Source organism: Wyeomyia smithii, chromosome 2, assembly GCF_029784165.1.
Source record: "Wyeomyia smithii strain HCP4-BCI-WySm-NY-G18 chromosome 2, ASM2978416v1, whole genome shotgun sequence".
Lineage (NCBI taxonomy): Eukaryota > Metazoa > Arthropoda > Insecta > Diptera > Culicidae > Wyeomyia > Wyeomyia smithii.
The window spans coordinates 136,329,944-136,338,796 of NC_073695.1; positions in this window are offsets into that span (position 1 = coordinate 136,329,944).

Here is an 8,853-nt window from a genome sequence, read left to right on the forward strand (position 1 = left end):
AAGAAGGGGGCTTAAACATGAGCCCTGGGGAAGACCCATGTAGCTAATGCGAAAAGTTGCCAAATCGCCGTGCGTAAAATGCATGTGCTTTTCGGACAACAAATTGTGCAAAAAATTGTTCAAAATTGGAGAAAATCCTTGTCGGTGAAGTTTACCCGAAAGAATGTCAATAGAAACGGAATCAAAAGCCCCCTAATGTCCAAGAACGCAGACGCCATTTGTTCTTTGCGAGCATACGCCAGCTGAATATCTGTTGAAAGCAACGCAAGACAATCATTCGTCCCTTTGGCACGGCGGAAGCCAAATTGAGTATCTGATAGTAGACCATTTGATTCGACCCAATGGTCTAAACGATGGAGTATCATTTTTTCCATCAATTTCCGGCTACAGGATAGCATTGCAATCGGCCTATAAGAGTTGTGATCAGAAGCTGGTTTCCCTGGTTTTTGGATGGCGATCACCTTCACTTGCCTCCAATCCTGCGGTACAATGTTTTGCTCCAGGAACTTATTGAACAAGTTCAACAAGCGCCTCTTGGCATTGCCGGGTAGATTCTTCAACAGGTTGAATTTGATTCTATCTAACCCAGGCGCGTTATTGTTACAGGACAGAAGGGCAACTGAAAATTCTGCCATCGTAAAAGGTGTTTCTATCGCGTCGTGGCCCAGAGACGCATCGCGAACAATGTTTTGCTCAGGAACAGAGTCCGGACATACCTTCCTGGCAAAATCAAATATCCACCGACTTGAAGACTCCTCGCTTTCGTTGACCGTTACACGATTCCGCATTCTTCGGGCTGTGTTCCAAAGAGTGCTCATCGATGTCTCCCTCAACGTCTTGTTCACGAACCGACGCCAATATCCGCGTTTCTTTGCTTTAGCCAAACTTTTAAGCTTGGTATCAAGGTCCGAATACCGTAAATAGTCGCCAGGTATACCTCCCTTCTGGAAAGCCAAAAACGCGTCGGATCTTTGCGTGTAGACATCGGAGCACTCTTGGTCCCACCACGGAGTGGGAGGCCGTTCTTTGATCGTTACGCCGGGATATTTCTTCGTTTGGGCTTGCAACGCGGCGTCGAGAATCAAGCCCGCGAGGAGGTTGTATTCTTCAAGTGGTGGATGATGTTGAATCGAATCGACCGCTTTTGAAATCATTTCCTCGTATAGCTTCCAATCGACATTCCGTGTGAGGTCATACGGAATGTCGATTGGTCGCATGCGAGTTGACCCGTTTGTAATTGAAATAAGAATAGGCAGATGGTCGCTACCGTGAAGATCGAGGATTACCTTCCATGTGCAATTCAACCGCAGCGACGTCGAACATAAGGATAGATCCAAAGCGCTTGGGCGCGCTGGAGGTTTCGAGATACGTGTCATTTCACCGTTGTTTAAAATAGTCATGTCGAAGTCATCGCAAAGGTTATAGATTAAAGAGAAGCGGTTATCATTGTAAGGGGAACCCCAAGCCACACCATGAGAGTCCCAAAATCAAACGTGGCGAGGGAAGAAGTTCTATTAAATCAAAGAGCAGCCGTTGCCCAACCTGTGCTCTGGGAGGAATATACATTGAGGCAATACAAAGCTCTTTACCTTGTATTGTCATTTGACATGCGACAACTTCGATGCCTGGAATCGAGGGGAGGTTAATACGATAGAAAGAATAGCACTTTTTAATCCCTAAAAGTACTCCTCCATATGGGGTGTCTCGATCAAGGCGAATAATATTAAAATCATGGAAGTTGAGATCAATATTTGAAGTAAGCCAAGTTTCACAAAGGGAAAATGCATCGCATTTGTTTTTATTTATCAAAACTTCAAACGAATCCATTTTTGGTAAAATACTTCTACAATTCCACTGTAAGACAGAGATAGAATCCTCCATATACGCAGTTGAATTAGGCATCGAAGGATACACTCGCTGCAAGGAGGGGCCATTGGGCAGTCAACTGCTTCAAAAATGATCTAACTGTTGCGAGGAATGCTGTAAGAAAAATTTTAATTGGATCGGGTACATTGAAATTTTCAAAAATCCAGTCCACAATGTCAGAAAATTTCACTAATCTAGAGTTTGTTTCATCAACTGGATGTGCAAAAGGAACAACTGGGGTTTTAGATGTTCCTGGCAGTGCTGGGAACTCCTTCTGGGACTTTAAATTTGCAAGCCCAGGAGGAGTTTGCTTCGGTTTTTCCGCAGCACTGTTTGGTTTGTTCGTACTTTTCATTACACTTTGGGAAATCTTAGGACCTTTACGGGGAAGTTTAGGAGAAGAAACATTTTTCCTCTTCCTAGACTCGCCAGGATTGGCATAAGATGTTCCCGCTGATGAATCGTCAGAATCGGTTTCATCAGAGGACAACAGATCAAAGGGGTTCGATGTTATGGTAGAAGTGGTCACGGTCTTCTTGAGCATCTCAGCATAAGAACGCTTTGAACGCTCCTTAAGTGACCGCTTGATTTTATCTCTGCGCTGCATGTACACCGAGCATGTGGAGAGCTCATGCTGGTTTTCCCTACAGTGAATACATTTTTCAGCATTAACACTGCAAGAATCTTCCGCATGAGTCTCCCCACACTTGCTACATCGTGCCTTATTGCAGCAGTAGGCGGCTGTGTGGCCTAACTGCTTGCGATTGGTGCAATTCATAACACGGGGTACATACAATCGCACAGGCAGACGAACCCGGTCGATCGAGACGTGGCTAGGGAGTGCAGATCCGGCAAAGGTAACGCGAAACGAGTCTGACGGAGTGTAAACTTTTTTACCGCCGACGAGAGACATGGACCGCAATTGCTTACAATCCAAAATCTTCGCCTGTGTTTCGGTATTTTTGAAGCAACCGGTTGCGCTTTTTAGGATACACTCGACATACAGACTCGAATCGGTTATGACACCGTCGATCTCCACGTCTCGTGCGGGTATGTAAACGCGATACTCGCGTGTGAAGAGCTCAGAGCAAGCGATAGCATTGGCCTGTGCCAGATCACTGACCACGACACGGAGCTTGTTAGGTCGGACCTTGGAAATTTCGGTCACGGCCTTGTACCCCCTCGTCAGGTCTTTAGAAATTTGCAGTATGTTTAATCGCTTTGAATTCACTCCTGCCTTTGGACGAAAATAAACAGTATAGCTGCCCTGTTGAGATCCGTCCGGGTAAAGCCTGGGGCGAGGGGGGACTGGAGAATGAACAGGGGAGGGGGTAACAGAAGGGTCAGGGTCAGGGGGGTTCGGGGATGGTGGCACGGGAGGCGAGGGATCAATATCCATCGCGCTAAATGTAGCGCACTAGCGCACTAGCGCCGACAAGAACACGTACCTATTTACTTCTTCCTTCCAGCAGTGGTTGTCCGATCGTTCGAAGCTGCACCCAAAGCAGCCAGCAGCACCAGTACAGCAGCACCAATACAGCCAACAGCAGTGAGCCGGGTGTGAGATCACTCAGCACAGCGACACGACTCGACTGTCAACTGATGGCCCTGAATTAGAAAGATCTATTCACTGTGCACAGATCAAAACTGCAGCTGGTATTTTGCACCAATACAGCCAAAGTTGCGAGCCGGGTACAGAACGTAGCGACACAACTCACAATCTAGTTGGCCTTTAGCGCGAATAATACACTCTTTTGTTTGGCTATTCGTACACACGGACCGGATTGTAATAGAACGACCACTTTGCACGAGTGTTCGACGCGGAATGATTTTTTGAAGTAGAATACTTCTCTCAGGAAGTTCGGCTACATAGAGATGTGAAATGAAAATCTAAAACCGCAAAAAGTGAAAAATATGTCCAATTTCAACTGCTAATAAATCGGTTAGTATTTGATGGATTTCTTTCGTTCTTGCAGTAATAGATTGGAAAATCTGCTAAGATTCTTCCCAAAAGAAGATAATCGTAATTTTATTATTCACACTATTGTACTATTGAAAATAGTCAAGCCTTGTTAAAACGAAAAATTCGACCTCTGATTGGTCGTTATATGACTGCTTCACAAGCACGGTCGACAGAATCATATACCTTGCAATTTAAAACATGCTATTTGGCCTATATAAGAGCCTGTTTCAGCCGAAGCCGCTTATAATAGTTCTAGACAGCGACAACAGTAGTCGTCCTTCCTTAGCAGCAGCACTAGCAGTGCAGTGGATACCAGCGATGGCGGAAAGCGGCCACGGCTGTGGCGTAGCAATGGATAGCGCACTAGTTGCAGCGGATTCCAGCAACGATAGCAGCTGGGCCAGCTGATGCAGGGACAGTGAATACCAATGGCAGCGTAAAGCGGCCACAACTGTGGCATGGCTATGGATAGCGAACTAGTTGCAGCGGATCTCAGCATCGATAGCGGCTGATGCAGTGAGGCAATTTAGTGAAATGTAGTCTCTGTGCGATAGTGGGCACTAGTAAATGCATTCAATGAAAAGTTGACTCATTTTGACAACACGTGAGCCGTCTAGTTTTGAGTGTTAAATCAGCTTTTCACTGTTTATTTTATCACAAGGAATATTTTATTCTCACTGTCAGTGATAACGCAAAGATGTGATCGGCATCTTATCCGATACTAAAATGAACAACAAATTGACCTTTTCAGGATGAAATAAAAACTTGATTAAAGAGTTAATATTTTCTAATGAGTTAATTCACATTTTTAAATTTGTAAAAGTTATGAATTTTACTTCATCTTCGTCTCTCAAAACGTACTGAATTATCTTTTCCTTCAGTCATGAGCACGACATCCGAAAAAATTTCATCTCATAAATTTAAAAATTGTCAAGCCCCAACCATGACAAGCAACTTACTGTATTATTGAAACTGGTCAATCCCTGTTGAAGCGCAAAATTCGATTGATATGATTAGTCAACGTTTATTTACTAGAAAAAATGACTGACACGCAAGCACCCGGGTTATCTTTCTTGTAAAAGTATTCTACTTCAAACCTTGCGGTCGTGGCTTTGCATACAACCCTCCTGTTATTTTTTTTATCTATTTGTTAGATTGAAATTTCCGTCACAAACTGAAAGAAAATGATGCACCAGGCTGGAGGCAGTAAAACGAAGACACGATCTTTATATTAACGCAGACACCTCAGACCAAAACTGCTCAAATAGAACATCACTGGTTAGCCACGTACAAATGGATACATTCTGTAATATAAAATAGTTAAAAACAAAATTGTAACTACCCTCCTCTCACCTTAAATCCCCACTAGCTCGTAGTCGGCCGCGAGATATAAAAAATGTGCCTCCCTCTTTTCCCTGCTAATTTAGAATTTAAAAAAAATGTACTTGGCTTAGTTTAACATAAATTCTATCGTGCCGTGTCAAATAAACTATTTTTTAAAACTTTAGTCTAGCTCAGTGTATATATTCGATACGAAAGGTCACTTCTGATAGCAATCCTACTGACGGCGGTACACTGGCAGTGTTGGCAAAAAAAAATGATTTTCAGCATTTGATTCGTCATACTCAACTTTGAACGGCTATTATAGCATTTTTCAGGACATCCTAGCTCTTTAGTAGCTTCGGCGAAGTTGTTAAGCAACTAAAATACTATACTTTTACGTAGTGTAGTGCATTAATAATGCTGAGCTGAGCTCCCCAGAAAGGGATATGCAAAAAAGTGGGTTTTCCCATACAAATTTCCATACAAATTTGAAATGCAATGCGGCAAGCGGAGACAAAACTAATCGGCCTCCGGTAGGTTTAGGATTGTTTGGGGCCCCAAATGTAACCGAAAAAACTTGGTTCTGGAAAATTGATCACTTTTCCCCACCCTAAACGTCATTACGTTCCGAAAAAGGCCAATATTTGGAAATATATGATCGATTTTCGTATGAAAACGTCATTCCAATTCCGAAAGTACCCATATTGCCAAGTATATAATTCAATTATCAATTTTCGCAGATTTCCAGAAAACGGAAGTCGGCAACCCAAGTTTTGAAGTATCATCAGACACCGATAACCGGTTCTTAAATCATTTTTGCTTCGAAAATATCAATATTGTGAACGTTTCCCACAGTTTTAAATAGCTTCTCAGAAACCGGAAGTCGCCATCTTGGATTGAAAATGGCATCGAACATCATGTTTCGGTCTCTGGACATTGACTTCCGGCCTTCAAATATGACCAAGAACCCGAAAATCACCCAATTTCATTGAAAGGTTTTCATTACGTATGAAAATTTATGACTTTTGACCCCTCATTCTTTGAGGGTGACTTCTCCCCCTATCTGATAGTTATATGACCACTTCCTGTGTACAAAGAATACGTGTGCCAAGTTTGGTGGAAATCGGATTAGGCATTCAAGATTTATGCTGGAACATACATACATACATACAAACATACAAAGCTTGTCTTTTATATAAATATATAGATATAGATATAGAATATAGTTAGATAGATAGATAGAAGATAATCAATAACGAACAATTTTCACTTAAAAACTTACTTTTAATGAGATATTTAAAAAGCAGCTCAAATATCTTATTAAAGGCATAGCAAGATATAATACATGCATGTATGAAACGTGAATATCTTTCGAATAACACGATATGTTCTCATACCTATATGCAGGGCCGGATTTACGATTTTGGGGGCCCGGGGCCCAGTTATAGTGGGGGCCCCGAAATAAAACAAAACCTTTTTTTATCGTACGAGTTAAAAACATTTATTTGCTATTGAAAAGTTATCAAAAATTTGTTAAATTTTTTTCTTACGTGTTGTTTTGCAGAAAACTTATTAATAAAATAATCAACATTCATCTCCTTCAGTAAACTCGTACTCGAAACTTAATAATGCTAAGACTGCCTTTCATTCTCCACAGTCGTACGCAACCTATTTTTAATTAGTTTCATCTTCGATTTTTTTTCTTGACACTTGGAAAATAAAACCTAATTTGAAAAAATTGCGATCCACAGGCAAAAATTTGCACACAATTTGAGAAAGACTGCGCAAATATAAGACGACTCTGACAATAATCTACAGAAACTAGGAAAAAACTACACACATCTGCAGGTCAATAAAATCTGCACACGAACTCAGAAAATCTGCATTTTGCAAAGCACATCTGGTGTTCCTAATTCGGACAAGTTAGCAAAAGCAATGCATTAAAAAAACTTGTGGGTTATTTTCTTTCTCTGCTTTATCTCTCATGCGCGCTGGTTCGATTCAAATGGTGCGTTAATGTGTGTCATTCCAAGAGAATCCAAGGCAGGGATGCCACATATACAGATTTTTCTGTATTTTACAGATTTTTGAACTAAAAAAGCAATACAGAATCTGTATTACAGAATTACAGAATATTGTCAAAAACACAGATTTTACAGGATCTTTTGCTATTCGAAATGAAATCAATGTGTTTTGGAAGGTTAAATTCAATTCAACGACTTTCAAACTTTTGTGAAAAAACCTGATGCTGTTTATATTAGTATCGTTGCAGAAGAAGAGGGATTAGGCTTGGACGAAGGCGGAAAATAACGTTTCGAAATATTTGACGGGATTTCTATTTAAAATTTGTGAAACAAATTGCAAAGCTGTTCGATTTTATCGATCCTGTTGTAAAAACGGTAGCTTTATTCAATTCTAAACATTCGTGAAATTGGAAAATTCAAATGATTTGATTTCCAAAATTCGTAACAGTAACTGATCGACAAGACATGAATAACGAGTTTTACTCGCTAAGAACAAACTTTTTGACCGGAAGATTCGATGAAACAGATGACTTAACTTGGTCTGAGTAGTTGGACGCCACAATGCCAATGGTAAATTCATGTTTCCGTTACTGAGATCATTTGTGCGAATTTTTTCAATAATTCCACATTCTTCGGCTTTTGTAGAACGCATATTTTCAATATATAATTGCAGCAAGTCTAAAGCCAGAAATCTCATGGCCCCTAAGCTTATGAGCTCAATTTTAAAAGCTAAAAGCTACGTTGCTAACCAAGCAGGAGCTACTAAAATTAAATTAACAAAACATGCATGAACATCACGTAAAGATAAATAAGCAATATCGTGTTCAGTTACTACATTTGATTAACTCGCCTAATCATAAGTTTGGAACCAATAAAAAGTTAGGCCAAAGCAAAAAATGGTGATTTGTTTCAATATATTCTTTAAGGAAGAAGATTTTCATGCAACATTTTTAGTTTGCTGGATACAGATTTTTTATATAGATTTTTTAGCCCGTGAAACAGATAATACAGACATTTTCGAGCAAAAATACAGAAATAAATGTGGCAACCCTGATCCAAGGTGAACTCTTATGGATGTAGTTGTGATATTGGCGCTAGCGAAAAAATAACACTGAAAGAAAGTGTCAGATTGAAATGGTCTGATCAAATTTTCTTACTGTAAATCGAACTTTTGATTAAATCTCATTTTTTAAAGAGAAAAAATCTTTTTCTCAATTTGTGCGGGCCCCAAAAATGCGGGGGCAGGGGGCCCGGGCCCCCTGGGCCCCCCCATAAATCCGGCTCTGCCTATATGTGTTATTGATGAGTTATGATATTGTTATGCTTTCCTGCCCAGGATGCTTTATTTTATTTTCAGGTTCCCTGCGGGTAGTTATTGTTTGTTTGAATTTAACAGACTCCGAAATTTTCAATTCTGATTTAAGTTACAAAACTATCAGTACATTCATTTTTCGACGTGGGTTTACGTCTTTCTTCACTGTACTAAGGTACATTCTGGGAAAACTGGATTGAACATGTAACGTTTTCGGTTGGCGGAATGGAAGATATTAGATGCTAACAGCGCTCAAACAACTGTTCCGATTTCAATAGTTAATATACCGTTAGAAAGCCAAAATATACAAGATTTGTATGACATGATAATTTTAGTTACCATTTTCTTATTACTCCGTGAAAATT